Raw genomic sequence first — 16364 nt, forward strand, 5'->3', positions numbered from 1 at the left:
TATGCAGATTTATTGGTGGAAATTTCAGATAAGCGGATGGAGATGCTGTAGAGCTCTTGGACGCCTGTTCTCCTACTCCTTCTACTTAGTCCTTCTTACTCCTTTCCATGGCAAGCTTTGTACAGGGGTTCACCATCAACTGTGGCTACTTTCATTCCTCACGGGGAAATATCCTGTGCGGCTGTCACTCGCACAGCTAACCAGTCTGGAGGCATCACCCATGGCTGATGGCTATATCCCATCCTCGCAGTGAAAACTATGCTAACGCACTCTGTCACAGTACGGCTAATCACCGGTTGGTTCCCACTCCTACTGGAATAGAATCCCTCTTTTGCGTCTGTCACTAACGCCCAGCAGGTTAAAGTTTGAAGCACGTCACGATCATTCATTACCGGAATCCTACTCGGAACACCACAGACAAGGTTGGACTTTCCGGATTCCCAGGATCCTACTCGGAATACCACAGACAAGGTGAGACTTTCCGGACCCTCATAAATGCCGCCATCTATCTAGCTTATACCACGAAGATTCTGTTGGGGAATCTAAGAGATATACATTCAAGCTCTGTTGCATGTAGAACGGACATGGTTGTCAATCACGCGCATTCATAAGTGAGAATGATAATGAGGGTAATCTGACTCATAACATTCATTATGTTCTTGGGTACGAATGAATATCTTGGAATAAGAATAAGAGAGATTTGATTAAAAGAAGATAGAATTTCATTAATACTTGAGGTACAGCAGAGCTCCACACCCTTAATCTATGGTGTGCAGAAACTCCACCGTTGAAAATACATAAGCAAAGAGTTCAGGCATGGCCGAATGGCCAGCCTCCCTAACGTGATCAATGATCCCCTAAGATGAAGAATAAAACAAAACTGAGATCAAAGATGTCTAATACAATAGATAAATGTCCTATATATACTAGACTAGCTACTAGGGTTTACATGAGTAAGTAATTGATGCATAAATCCACTTCCGGGGCCCACTTGGTGTATGCTTGGGCTGAGCTTGATCATTCCACGAGCTAAGGCATTTCTTGGCGTTAAACTTTGAGTTATGACGTGTTTTGGGCGTTTAACTCCGGATCATGACGTTTTTCTAGCGTTTAACTCCAGACAGCAGCGTGTACTTGGCGTTTAACGCCAAGTTACGTCGTCAATCTTCGAATAAAGTATGGACTATTATATATTGCTGGAAAGCCCTGGATGTCTACTTTCCAACGCCGTTGAGAGCGCGCCAATTGGAGTTCTGTAGCTCCAGAAAATCTATTTCGAGTGCAGGGAGGTCAGAATCCAACAGCATCAGCAGTCCTTTTGTCAGCCTTCTTCAGAGTTTTGCTCAAATCCCTCAATTTCAGTCAGAATTTACCTGAAATCACAGAAAAACACACAAACTCATAGTAAAGTCCAGAAATGTGAATTTAACATAAAAACTAATGAAAACATCCCTAAAAGTAGCTCAAACTTACTAAAAATTATATGAAAACAATGCCAAAAAGTGTATAAATTATCCGCTCATCACAACACCAAACTTAAATTGTTGCTTGTCCCCAAGCAACTGAAAATCAAATAGGATAAAAAGAAGAGAATATACTATAAATTCCAAAATATCAATGAATATTAATTTAATTACATGAGCGGGACTTGTAGCTTTTTGCTTCTGAACAGTTTTGGCATCTCACTTTTTCCTTTGAAGTTTAGAGTGATTGGCTTCTCTAGGAACTTAGAATTTCAGATAGTGTTATTGACTTTCCTAGTTAGGCATGTTGATTCTTGAACACAGCTACTTTATGAGTCTTGGCTGTGGCCCTAAGCACTTTGTCTTCCAGTATTACAACCGGATACACAAATGCCACAGACACATAACTGGGTGAACCTTTTCAGATTGTGACTTAGCTTTGCTAAAGTCCCCAGTTAGTGGTGTCCAGAGCTCTTAAGCACACTCTTTAGCTTTGGATCACGACTTTAACCATTCAGTCTCAAGCTTTTCACTTGGACCTTCATGACACAAGCACATGGTTAGGGACAGCTTGTTTTAGCCGCTTAGGCCTGGATTTTTAATTTCCTTGGGCCCTCCTATCCATTAATGCTCAAAGCCTTGGATCTTTGCTAAAATTTTCGCCACTTTTTTTTTTGCTGCTTTTTCTTGCTTCAAGAATCAATTTCATGATGTTTTTCAGATCATCAATAACATTTCTCTTTGTTCATCATTCTTTCAAGAGCCAACAATTTTAACACTCATAAACAACAAGATCAAAAATATGCACTGTTCATTCATTCATTCAGAAAACAAAAATTATTGCCACCACATCAATATAATTAAATTAAATTCACTAATAATTTCGAAAATTATGTACTTCTTGTTCTTTTGAATTAAAACATTTTTCTTTTAAGAGAGGTGAAAGACTAATGGAATTTATTCATAGCTTTAAGGCATGGTTACACACTAATGATCATGAAGTAGAGACACAAAAACATAGATAAACATAACACTTAAAAACCGAAAACAGAAAGAAAATAAAGATCAAGGAATGAATCCACCTTTAGTGGCGTCTTCTTCTTGAAGGACCAATGATGTTCTTCAACTCTTCTATGTCCCTTCCTTGCCTTTGTTGCTCCTCCCTCATAGCTCTTTGATCTTCTCTTATTTCTTGGAGAGTGAGGGCGTGTTCATGGTGTTCCACCCTTAGTTGTTCCACATTATGGCTCAAGTCTTCCAAAGAGGTACTAAGTTGCTCCCAATAGTTGTTAGGGGGAAAGTGCATTCCATGAAGCATTTGTTGATGAACTTCCTCATGTTCTCTTTGGGGGCCGTGAGGAACTTCCCTTGTTTGCTCCATCCTCTTCTTTGTGATGGGCGTGTCTTCTTCAATGGAGACATCTCCATCTATGATAACTCCAGCTGAGTAGCATAAATGGCATATAAGGTGGGGGAAGGCTAGCCGTGCCATGTATGAAGGCTTGTCGGCTATTTTGTAGAGTTCATTAGAGATGACTTCATGAACCTCTACTTCCTCTCCAATCATGATGCTATGAATCATGATGGCCCGATCCACAGTAACTTCAGATCGGTTGCTTGTAGGGATGATGGATCTTTGGATGAACTCCAACCATCCTCTAGCTATAGGCTTGAGGTCCAGTCTTCTTAGTTGGACCGGTTTGCCTTTGGAGTCTACTCTCCATTGGGCGCCTTCCACACAAATGTCCATTAGGACTTGGTCCAACCTTTGATTGAAGTTGACCCTTCTTGTGTAGGGGCGTTCATCACCTTGCATCATGGGTAAATGAAACGCCAACCTCACATTTTCCGGACTAAAATCTAAGTATTTCCCCCGAACCATTGTGAGATAGTTCTTTGGATTCGGGTTCATACTTTGATCATGGTTCCTAGTGATCCATGCATTAGCATAGAACTCTTGAACCATCAATAATCCGACTTGTTGCATGGGGTTGGTTATGACTTCCCACCCTCTTCTTTGAATTTCATGTCGGATTTCCGGATACTCATTCTTTTTGAGCTTGAAAGGGACCTCGGGGATCACCTTCTTCTTTGCCACAACATCATAGAAGTGGTCTTGGTGGCTCTTGGAGATGAATCTCTCCTTCTCCCATGACTCGGAAGTGGAAGCTTTTGCCTTCCCTTTTCCTTTCCTTGAGGAAACTCCGGTCTTGGGTGCCATTGATGGTGAATGAAAAATAAAAAGCTTAGGCTTTTTACCACACCAAACTTAAAATTTGCTCGTCCTCGAGCAGAAAAGAAAAGAAGAGTAGAAGAAGAAGAGAATTTGAGTAGAGAGGGAGAAGAGGGGGTTCGGCTAAATGAGAGAAGAATGGGTAGTGTTGTGTGAAAATGAAGAAGAAAGGAGAGGTATTTATAGGGAGGGGGGAGGGTGATGTTTCGGCCATTTTGGGTGGGAAAGGGTGGGAAATTGAATTTGAATGTAATGGAGGTAGGTGGGGTTTATGGGGAAGAGGAGGTTGATGTGAATGGTGCATGGGGAAATTGGGAAGAGGGGTTGAGGTGATTGGTGAAGGTTTTTGGGAAGTGTGACATTGAAAATGAGATTTGGATTAGGTGAGTGTGATTAGGATTAAAAGAAAAGGTAGGTGGGGATCCTGTGGGGTCCACAGATCCTGAGGTGAAAAGAAATACCATTCCTTCACCATATAGGCGTGTAAATTGCCTTCATGCACCATTATGGCGTTCAAACGCCCATTGGTGCATGTTCTGGGCGTTAAACGCCCATGTAATGCTTGTTTCTGGCGTTGAACGCCAGTTTCAAGCTTGTTTCTGGCGTTCAGCGCCAGATTGTCCTCTGCGTGCGCATCCTGGCGTTAAACGCCAGGATGTAGCTTGTTTTGGGCGTTCAGCGCCAGAAAGATGCTCTGTTCTGGCGTTGAACGCCAGCCAGATGCATCTTCTGGGCGTTGAACGCCAGCCCGTGCGTCCTCCAGGGTGAAAAATTTTTTTTCTTCTGTTTTTGACTCTGTTTTTATTTTTTTTGATTTTTTCGTGACTCCACATGATCATGTACCTAATTCAACACAAAAATAATACCAAAACAAAATAAAATAAGATTAGATAAATAAAATTGGGTTGCCTCCCAACAAGCGCTTCTTTAATGTCAATAGCTTGACAGTGGCTCTCATGGAGCCACAAGATGATCAGGTCAATTTAGTGTGTGGTCTCCACACCAAACTTAGAGTTTGGTTGTGGCCTCACAACACCAAACTTAGAGTTTGACTGTGTGGGCTCTTCTTGACTTTGAACTGAGAGAAGCTCTTCATGCTTACTCTCTTTTGTCACAGAGGGATGGCCATGTGCTTGAAACACAAGGTATTCCCCATTCAATTGAAGGACTAACTCTCCTCTGTTGACATCTATCATAGCTTCTGCTGTGGCTAGGAAAGGTCTTCCTAGGATGATGCATTCATCATCTTCCTTCCTAGTATCTAGGATTATGAAATCAGTAGGGATGTAAAGGCCTTCAACCTTTACTAGCACGTCCTCTACTATCCCATGAGCTTCTCTCATGGACTTGTCTGCCAATTGTAATGAGAACTAGGCAGGTTGTACCTCAATGATCCCTAACTTCTCCATTACAGAGAGTGGCATAAGGTTTATTCCTGACCCAAGATCACATAGAGCTTTCTCAAAGCTCATGGTGCCAATGGTGCAAGGTATTAAGAACTTGCCAGGATCTTGTCTCTTTTGAGGTAGAGTTTCCTGAATCCAAGTATCCAAATCACTAATGAGCAAGGGAGGTTCACTTTCCCAAGTCTCATTACCAAACAGCTTGGCATTCAGTTTCATGATAGCTCCTAAATATTGAGCAACTTGCTCTCCAGTGACATCTTCATCCTCTTCAGAGGATGAATATTCTTCAGAGCTCATGAATGGCAGAAGGAGATTTAATGGAATCTCTATGGTCTCTAGGTGAGCCTCAGATCCCTCAGGATCCTTATTAGGAAACTCCTTCTTGCTTGGAGGACGTCCCAGGAGGTCTTCTTCACTGGGATTTTCGTCCTCCTCCTCCTTTGTGCATTCGGCCATGTTGACTAAGTCAATGGCTTTGCATTCTCCTTTTGGATTTTCTTCTGTATTGCTTGGGAGAATACTGGGAGGAGTTTCAATAACTTTCTTACTCAGCTGGCCTACTTGTGCCTCCAAATTCCTAATGGAGGATCTTGTTTCATTCATGAAACTGAAAGTGGCCTTTGACAGATCAGAGACTATATTGGCTAAATTAGAATTATTTTGTTCAGAGTTCTCTGTCTGTTGCTGAGAAGATGATGGATATGGCTTACTATTATTCAGCCTATTGCGTCCACCATTGTTAAAACCTTGTTGAGGTTTTTGTTGATCCTTCCAGGAGAAATTTGGATGATTTCTCCATGATGGGTTATAGGTATTTCCATATGGTTCACCCAGATAATTAACCTCTGCCATGGCAGGGTTCTCAGGATCATAAGCTTCTTCAGAAGCTGCCTCTCTAGTACTGTTGGATGCATGTTGCAATCCATTCAGATTTTGAGAGATCATGTTGACCTGTTGAGTCAACACTTTGTTCTGAGCCAGTATGGCATTCAGAGCATCAATTTCAAGAACTCCTTTCTTCTGAGGGACCCCATTATTCACAGAATTCCTCTCAGAGGTATACATGGACTGGTTGTTAGCAACCATGTCAATGAGTTCTTGAGCCTCTTCAGGCGTTTTCTTCAGGTGAATAGATCCACCTGCAGAGTGGTCCAGTGACATTTTCGAAAATTCAGAGAGACCATAATAGAATATATCTAATAGGGTCCATTCTGAAAACATGTCAGATGGACATCTCTTGGTCAGCTGCTTGTATCTTTCCCAAGCTTCATAGAGGGATTCACCATCTTTTTGTTTGAAGGTTTGAACGTCCATTCTCAGCTTGCTCAGCTTTTGAGGAGGAAAGAATTTATCCAAGAAGGCAGTGACCAGCTTATCCCAGGAGTCCAGGCTATCCTTAGGTTGTGAATCCAACCATATTCTAGCTCTGTCTCTTACAGCAAAAGGGAAAAGCATGAGTCTGTAGACTTCAGGATTAACTCCATTCGTCTTTACAGTATCACAGACTTGCAAGAATTCAGTTAAAAACTGATAAGGATCTTCAGATGGAAGTCCATAAAACTTGCAGTTTTGTTGCATTAATGCAACTAGTTGAGGCTTAAGCTCAAAGTTATTGGCTCCAATGGCAGGAATGGAGATGCTTCTTCCATCAAACTTGGACGTTGGCTTTGTGAAGTCACCAAGCATTCTCCTTGCATTATTATTATTATTATTTTCGGCTGCCATGTCCTTCTCTTGTTCGAAAATTTCTGAAAGGTTGTTTCTGGATTGTTGTAATTTAGCTTCTCTTAATTTTCTCTTCAGAGTCCTTTCAGGTTCTGGATCAACTTCAACAAGAGTGCCTTTTTCCCTGTTCCTGCTCATATGAAAGAGAAGAAAACAAGAAAAGAAAAAGGAATCCTCTATGTCACAGTATAGAGATTCCCTTATGTTAGTAGAAGAAGAAGGGGGTAGAAGAATGAAGAAGGATGGATTTGTAGATGAAGAGAGGTGAAGAGAGGTGTTAGTAATTAAATAATTAAATAGAAGAAGAAAAGAAAAGAGAATTTTCGAAAATAATTTTTGAAAAAGGAGTTAGTAATTTTCGAAAATTAGAGATAAAATGTAATTAAAATTTTAAAGCATGAAACAATTAATTAATTAAAAAGAATTTTTGAAAAAGAGAGAAATATTTTCGAAAATAGAAGAGGGAGAAGTAGTTAGGTGGTTTTGAAAAAGATAAGAAACAAACAAAAAGTTAGTTAGTTGATTGAAAAAGATTTGAAATCAAATTTGAAAAAGATAAGAAGATAAGACGTTTAGATAGGATATTTTGAAATCAAATTTTGAAAAAGGTAAAATATTTGAAAAAGATAAGATAAAAGATAAAAAGATATATTTGAAAAAGATATTTTGAAAAAGATTTAATTTTTAAAAAGACTTAACTAACAAGAAACCACAAGATAAGATTCTAGAACTTAAAGATTGAACCTTTCTTAACAAGAAAGTAACAAACTTCAAATTTTTGAACCAATCACATTACTTGTTAGTTAATTTTCGAAAATTAGATATAAAAGATAAGAAAAACAATTGGAATATGATAATTAGATTTAATTCCACTTGAACGCCAGAATGGTGCATGAAGGCAATTTACACGCCTATAGAGTGAAGGAATGGTATTTCTTTTCACCTCAGGACCTGTGGACCCCACAGGATTCCCATCTCAGGATCTGTGGACCCCACAGGATCCCCACCTACCTTTTCTTTTAATCCTAATCACACTCTCCTAATCCAAATCTCATTTTCAATGTCACCACTCCAAATATTCTTCACCAATCACATCAATCCCCTCTTTCCCATAAACCCCACCTACCTCCATTACATTCAAATTCAATTTCCCACCCTTTCCCACCCAAAATGGCCGAAACCCAACCCCCCTCTCCCTATAAATACCTCTCCTTTCTTCTTCATTCTCACACAACACAAACTCCTTCTTCTCTCCTATAGCCGAACCCCCCTTCTCCCTCTCTACTCAAATTCTCTTCTTCTTCTTCTACTCTTCTTTTCTTTTTGCTCGGGACGAGCAAATTTTAAGTTTGGTGTGGTAAAAAGCCTAAGCTTTTTATTTTTCATTCACCATCAATGGCACCTAAGACCGGAGTTTCCTCAAGAAAAGGAAAAGGGAAGGCAAAAGCTTCCACTTCCGAATCATGGGAGAAGGAGAGATTCATCTCCAAGAGCCACCAAGACCACTTCTATGATGTTGTGGCAAGAAAGAAGGTGATCCCCGAGGTCCCCTTCAAGCTCAAAAAGAATGAGTATCCAGAAATCCGACATGAGATCCAAAGAAGAGGGTGGGAAGTCATAACCAACCCCATGCAACAAGTCGGAATATTAATGGTTCAAGAGTTCTATGCTAATGCATGGATCACTAGGAACCATGATCAAAGTATGAACCCGAATCCAAAGAACTATCTCACAATGGTTCGGGGGAAATACTTAGATTTCAGTCCGGAAAATGTGAGGTTGGCGTTTCATCTACCCATGATGCAAGGTGATGAACGCCCATACACAAGAAGGGTCAACTTCAATCAAAGGTTGGACCAAGTCCTTGCGGACACTTGTGTGGAAGGCGCCCAATGGAGAGTAGACTCCAAAAGCAAACCAGTCCAACTAAGAAGACTGGACCTCAAGCCTGTAGCTAGAGGATGGTTGGAGTTCATCCAAAGATCCATCATCCCTACAAGCAACCGATCTGAAGTTACTGTGGATCGGGCCATCATGATTCATAGCATCATGATTGGAGAGGAAGTAGAGGTTCATGAAGTCATCTCTAATGAACTCTACAAAATAGCTGACAAGCCTTCATACATGGCACGGCTAGCCTTCCCCCACCTCATATGCCATTTATGCTACTCAGCTGGAGTTATCATAGATGGAGATGTCTCCATTGAAGAAGACAAGCCAATCACAAAGAAGAGGATGGAGCAAACAAGAGAAGTTCCTCACGGCCCTCAAGAAGAACATGAGGAAGTTCATCATCAACAAATGCCTCAAGGAATGCACTTTCCTCCCAACAACTATTGGGAGCAACTTAGTATCTCTTTGGAAGACTTGAGCCATAATGTTGAACAATTAAGGGTGGAACACCATGAACACGCCCTCACTCTCCAAGAAATAAGAGAAGATCAAAGAGCTATGAGGGAGGCGCAACAAAGGCAAGGAAGGGACATAGAAGAGTTGAAGAACATCATTGGTCCTTCAAGAAGAAGACGCCACTAGAGGTGGATTCATTCCTTGTTCTTTACAAAAACTTGGTGGACGAAATTGTGATCACTTGTTCTTTTTACTTGTAGGATGTATACTCTGAGGGCATTGTTTATTTTCACAACTCCGTTCAACTAACCAGCAAGTGTACTGGGTCGTCCAAGTAATAAACCTTACGTGAGTAAGGGTCGAATCCACAGAGATTGTTGGTATGAAGCAAGCTATGGTCACCTTGCAAATCTCAGTTAGGCAGATTAAAAATGGTTTATGGGTTTTCGAATAATTAATAATAAAAAGAAGAAATAATAAAAGGGATAGAACACTTATGCAGATTCATTGGTGGGAATTTCAGATAAGCGGATGGAGATGCTGTAGAGCTCTCGGACGCCTGCCCTCCTACTGCTTCTACTCAATCCTTCTTACTCCTTTCCATGGCAAGCTTTGTATAGGGGTTCACCATCAACTGTGGCTACTTTCATTCCTCACGGGGAAATATCCTGTGCGGCTGTCACTCGCACAGCTAACCAGTCTGGAGGCATCACCCATGGCTGATGGCTACATCCCATCCTCGCAGTGAAAACTATGCTAACGCACTCTGTCACAGTACGGCTAATCACCGGTTGGTTCCCGCTCCTACTGGAATAGAATCCCTCTTTTGCGTCTGTCACTAACGCCCAGCAGGTTAAAGTTTGAAGCACGTCACGGTCATTCATTACCGGAATCCTACTCGGAACACCACAGACAAGGTTGGACTTTCCGGATTCCCAGGATCCTACTCGGAATACCACAGACAAGGTGAGACTTTCCGGATCCTCATAAATGCCGCCATCTATCTAGCTTATACCACGAAGATTCTGTTGGGGAATCTAAGAGATACACATTCAAGCTCTGTTGCATGTAGAACGGGAGTGGTTGTCAATCACTCACATTCATAAGTGAGAATAATAATGAGGGTAATCTGACTCATCACATTCATCATGTTCTTGGGTACGAATGAATATCTTGGAATAAGAATAAGAGAGAATTGAATAAAAGACAATAGAATTGCATTAATACTTGAGGTACAGCAGAGCTCCACATCCTTAATCTATGGTGTGCAGAAACTCCACCGTTAAAAATACATAAGCAAAGAGTTCAGGCATGGCCGAATGGCCAGCCTCTCTAACGTGATCAATGATCTCCTAAGATGAAGAATAAAACAAAACTGAGACCAAAGATGTCCAATACAATAGATAAATGTCCTATATATACTAGACTAGCTACTAGGGTTTACATGAGTAAGTAATTGATGCATAAATCCACTTCCGGGGCCCACTTGGTGTATGCTTGGGCTGAGCTTGATCATTCCACGAGCTAAGGCATTTCTTGGCGTTAAACTTTGAGTTATGACGTGTTTTGGGCGTTTAACTCCGGATCATGACGTTTTTCTGGCGTTTAACTCTAGACAGCAGCGTGTACTTGGCGTTTAACGCCAAGTTACGTCGTCATTCCTCGACTAAAGTATGGACTATTATATATTGCTGGAAAGCCCTGGATGTCTACTTTCCAACGCCGTTGCGAGCGCGCCAATTGGAGTTCTGTAGCTCCAGAAAATCTATTCCGAGTGCAGGGAGGTCAGAATCCAACAGCATCAGTAGTCCTTTTGTCAGCCTTCTTCAGAGTTTTGCTCAAATCCCTCAATTTCAGTCAGAATTTACCTGAAATCACAGAAAAACACACAAACTCATAGTAAAGTCCAGAAATGTGAATTTAACATAAAAACTAATGAAAACATCCCTAAAAGTAGCTCAAACTTACTAAAAACTATATAAAAACAATGCCAAAAAGCGTATAAATTATCCGCTCATCACAACACCAAACTTAAATTGTTGCTTGTCCCCAAGCAACTAAAAATCAAATAGGATAAAAAGAAGAGAATATACTATAAAGTCCAAAATATCAATGAATATTAATTTAATTACATGAGCGGGACTTGTAGCTTTTTGCTTCTGAACAGTTTTGGCATCTCGCTTTTTCCTTTGAAGTTTAGAGTGATTGGCTTCTCTAGGAACTTAGAATTTCAGATAGTGTTATTGACTTTCCTAGTTAATCATGTTGATTCTTGAACACAGCTACTTATGAGTCTTGGCTGTGGCCCTAAGCACTTTGTCTTCCAGTATTACCACCGGATACACAAATGCCACAGACACATAACTGGGTGAACCTTTTCAGATTGTGACTCAGCTTTGCTAGAGTCCCCAGTTAGTGGTGTCCAGAGCTCTTAAGCACACTCTTTAGCTTTGGATCACGACTTTAACCATTCAGTCTCAAGCTTTTCACTTGGACCTTCATGACACAAGCACATGGTTAGGGACAGCTTGATTTAGCCGCTTAGGCCTGGATTTTATTTCCTTGGGCCCTCCTATCCATTGATGCTCAAAGCCTTGGATCCTTGCTACCCTTGCCTTTTGGTTTTAAGGGCTATTGGCTTTTTCTGCTTGCTTTTTCTTTCTATTTTTTTTTTCGCCACTTTTTTTTTTCACTGCTTTTTCTTGCTTCAAGAATCAATTCATGAATTTTTCAGTTCATTAATAACATTTCTCTTTGTTCATCATTCTTTCAAGAGCCAACAATTTTAACACTCATAAACAACAAGATCAAAAATATGCACTGTTCAAGCATTCATTCAGAAAACAAAAATTATTGCCACCACATCAATATAATTAAATTAAATTCACTAATAATTTCGAAAATTATGTACTTCTTGTTCTTTTGAATTAAAACATTTTTCTTTTAAGAGACGTGAAGGATTAATGGATTTTGTTCATAGCTTTAAGGCATGGTTACATACTAATGATCATGAAGTAAAGACACAAAACATAGATAAACACAATATTAAAAACTGAAAACAGAAAGAAATAAAGAACAAGGAATGAATCCACCTGAATGAGGGTGGCGCCTTCTTGAAGAACCAATGGTGTTCTTTAACTCTTCTATGTCCCTTCCTTGCCTTTGTTGCTCCTCCCTCATTGCTCTTTGATCTTCTCTTATTTCTTGGAGAATGATGGAGTGCTCATGATGTTCCACCCTTAATTGTGACTTAAACCTTCTAAAGAAGTACTGAGTTGCTCCCAATAGTTGTTGGGAGGAAAGTGCATTCCATGAGGCATTTGTTGATGATGAACTTCCTCATGTTCTCCTTGGGGGCCGTGAGGAACTTCCCTTGTTTGCTCCATCCTTTTCTTGAGGAAACTCCGGTCTTGGGTGCCATTGATGGTGAATGAAAAATAAAAAGCTTAGGCTTTTTACCACACCAAACTTAAAATTTGCTCGTCCTCGAGCAAGAAGAAAAGAAGAGTAGAAGAAGAAGAAGAAGAGAAATTGGAAGAGAGGGAGAGAAGTGGGTTCGGTTATATGAGAGAAGAATGGGTAGTGTTGTGTGAAAAAGAAGAAGAAAGGAGAGGTATTTATAGGGAGGGGGGGTTAGGTTTCGGCCATTTTGGGTGGGAATGGGTGGGAAATTGAATTTGAATGTAGTGGGGGTAGGTGGGGTTTATGGGGAAGAGGAGGTTGATGTGAATGGTGCATGGGGTAATTGGGAAGAGGAATTGAGGTGATTGGTGAAGGGTATTGGGAATTGTGACATGGATATTCAAATCACAAAAGTAGGATTAAGAGGGAAGGTGAGAATTGGGTAGGTGGGGATCCTGTGGGGTCCACAGATCCTGAGGTGGGGATCCTGTGGGGTCCACAGATCCTGAGGTGAAAAGAAATACCATTCCTTCACCATATAGGCGTGTAGATTGCCTTCATGCACCATTCTGGCGTTCAAACGCCCATTGGTGCATGTTCTGGGCGTTAAACGCCCATGTAATGCTTGTTTCTGGCGTTGAACGCCAGTTTCAAGCTTGTTTCTGGCGTTCAGCGCCAGATTGTCCTCTGTGTGCGCATCCTGGCGTTAAACGCCAGGATGTTGCTTGTTTTGGGCGTTCAGCGCCAGGAAGATGCTCTGTTCTGGCGCTGAACGCTGGCCAGATGCATCTTCTGGGCGCTGAACGCCGGCTCGTGCGTCCTCCAGGGTGAAAAATTTTTTTTCTTCTGTTTTTGACTCTGTTCTTAATTTTTTTGATTTTTTTCGTGACTCCTCATGATCATGTACCTAATTAAACACAAAAATAACAAAGAAACAAAATAAAATAGATTAAATAAAATTGGGTTGCCTCCCAACAAGCGCTTCTTTAATGTCAATAGCTTGACAGTGGCTCTCATGGAGCCACAGAGCAATCAAGTCAATGTTGTCTAGTCCCAACACCAAACTTAGAGTTTGGATATGGGGTTTGAACACCAAACTTAGAGTTTGGTTGTGGCTTCACAACACCAAACTTAGAGTTTGACTGTGTGGGCTCTTCTTGACCTTGAACTGAGAGAAGCTCTTCATGCTTATTTTCCTTTGTCACAGAGGGATTGCCATGTGCTTGAAACACAAGGTATTCTCCATTCAGTTGAAGGACTAACTCTCCTCTGTTGACATCTATCACAGCTTCTGCTGTGGCTAGGAAAGGTCTTCCTAGGATGATGCATTCATCATCTTCCTTCCTAGTATCTAGGATTAGGAAATCAGCAGGGATGTAAAAGTCTTCAACTTTTATAAGCACGTCCTCTACTATCCCATGAGCTTGTCTCACTGACTTATCTGCCAATTGCAGTGAGAACAACGCAGGTTGCACCTCAATGATCCCTAGCTTCTCTATTACAGAGAGTGGCATAAGGTTTATCCCTGACCCAAGATCACACAGAGCTTTTTCAAAGCTCATGGTGCCAATGGTGCAAGGTATCAAGAACTTGCCAGGATCTTGTTTCTTTTGAGGTAGAGTTTCCTGAATCCAAGTATCTAGTTCACTAATGAGCAAGGGAGGTTCACTTTCCCAAGTCTCATTACCAAACAGCTTGGCATTCAGTTTCATGATAGCTCCTAAATATTGAGCAACTTGCTCACTAGTCACATCTTCATCCTCTTCAGAGGATGAATAATAGTCAGAGCTCATGAATGGCAGAAGGAGATTTAGTGGAATCTCTATGGTCTCTGTATGAGCCTCAGATTCCTCAGGATCCTTAATAGGAAACTCCTTCTTGCTTGAGGAACGTCCCAGGAGGTTTTTCTCACTAGGATTTTCGTCCTCCTCCTCCTTGATGCATTCGGCCATGTTGACTAAGTCAATGGCTTTGCACTCTCCTTTTGGATTCTCTTCTGTATTACTTGGGAGAATACTGGGAGGAGTTTCAATAACTTTCTTACTCAGCTGGCCTACTTGTGCCTCCAAATTTCTAATGGAGGATCTTGTTTCATTCATGAAACTGAAAGTGGCTTTTGACAGATCAGAGACTATATTGTCTAAATTAGAATTATTTTGTTCAGAGTTCTCTGTCTGTTGCTGAGAAGATGATGGATATGGCTTACTATTATTCAGCCTATTGCGTCCACCATTGTTAAAACCTTGTTGAGGTTTTTGTTGATCCTTCCAGGAGAAATTTGGATGATTTCTCCATGATGGGTTATAGGTATTTCCATATGGTTCACCCAGATAATTAACCTCTGCCATGGCAGGGTTCTCAGGATCATAAGCTTCTTCAGAAGCTGCCTCTCTAGTACTGTTGGATGCATGTTGCAATCTGTTCAGATTTTGAGAGATAATGTTGACCTGTTGAGTCAACATTTTGTTCTGAGCCAATATGGCATTCAGAGCATCAATTTCAAGAACTCCTTTCTTCTGAGGGACCCCATTATTCACGGAATTCCTCTCAGAGGTATACATGAACTGGTTGTTTGCAACCATGTCAATGAGTTCTTGTGCCTCTTCAGGCATTTTCTTCAGGTGAATAGATCCACCTGCAGAATGATCCAATGACATTTTCGAAAATTCAGAGAGACCATAATAGAATATATCTAATAGGGTCCATTCTGAAAACATGTCAGATGGACATCTCTTGGTCAGCTGCTTGTATCTTTCCCAAGCTTCATAGAGGGATTCACCATCTTTTTGTTTGAAGGTTTGAACATCCACTCTCAGCTTGCTCAGCTTTTGAGGAGGAAAGAACTTATCTAAAAATGCAGTGACCAGCGTATCCCAGGAGTCCAGGCTATCCTTAGGTTGTGAATCCAACCATATTCTAGCTCTGTCTCTTACAGCAAAAGGGAAAAGCATGAGTCTGTAGACTTCAGGATTAACTCCATTCGTCTTTACAGTATCACAGACTTGCAAGAACTCAGTTAAGAACTGATAAGGATCTTCAGATGGAAGTCCATAAAACTTGCAGTTTTGTTGCATTAAAGCAACTAGTTGAGGCTTAAGCTCAAAGTTATTGGCTCCAATGGCAGGAATGGAGATGCTTCTTCCATCAAACTTGGATGTTGGTTTTGTGAAGTCACCAAGCATTCTCCTTGCATTATTATCATTATTATTTGCGTCTGCCATGCCCTTTTCCTGTTCGAAAATTTCTGAAAGGTTATTTCTGGATTGTTGTAATTTAGCTTCTCTTAATTTTCTCTTCAGAGTCCTTTCAGGTTCTGGATCAGCTTCAACAAGAGTGCCTTTATCCTTGTTCCTGCTCATAAGAAAGAGAAGAAAACAAGAAAAGAAAAAGGAATCCTCTATGTCACAGTATAGAGACTCCTTTATGTTAGTAGAAAAAGAAAGGGGTAGAAGAATGAAGAAGGAGGTTCGGATTTTAGATGAAAAGAGGTGAAGAGAAGTGTTAGTAATTAAATAATTAAATAGAAGAAGAAAATAAAAGAGAATTTTCGAAAAAAATTTTGAAAAAGGGTTAGTGATTTTCGAAAATTAAAGATGAAATATAATTAAAATTAAAATTTAAAACAAAAAGAATTTTTGAAAAAGAGGGGGAGAATTTTCGAAAATTAGAGAGGGATAGGTAGTTAGTTGGTTTTGAAAAAGATAAGAAACAAACAAAAAGTTAGTTAGTTGATTTGAAAAAGATTTGAAATCAAAATTTGAAAAAGATAAGAAGATAAGAAGTTAG

This window comes from Arachis hypogaea, chromosome 2 (genome assembly GCF_003086295.3).
Source record: "Arachis hypogaea cultivar Tifrunner chromosome 2, arahy.Tifrunner.gnm2.J5K5, whole genome shotgun sequence".
In the NCBI taxonomy this organism is placed as follows: domain Eukaryota; kingdom Viridiplantae; phylum Streptophyta; class Magnoliopsida; order Fabales; family Fabaceae; genus Arachis; species Arachis hypogaea.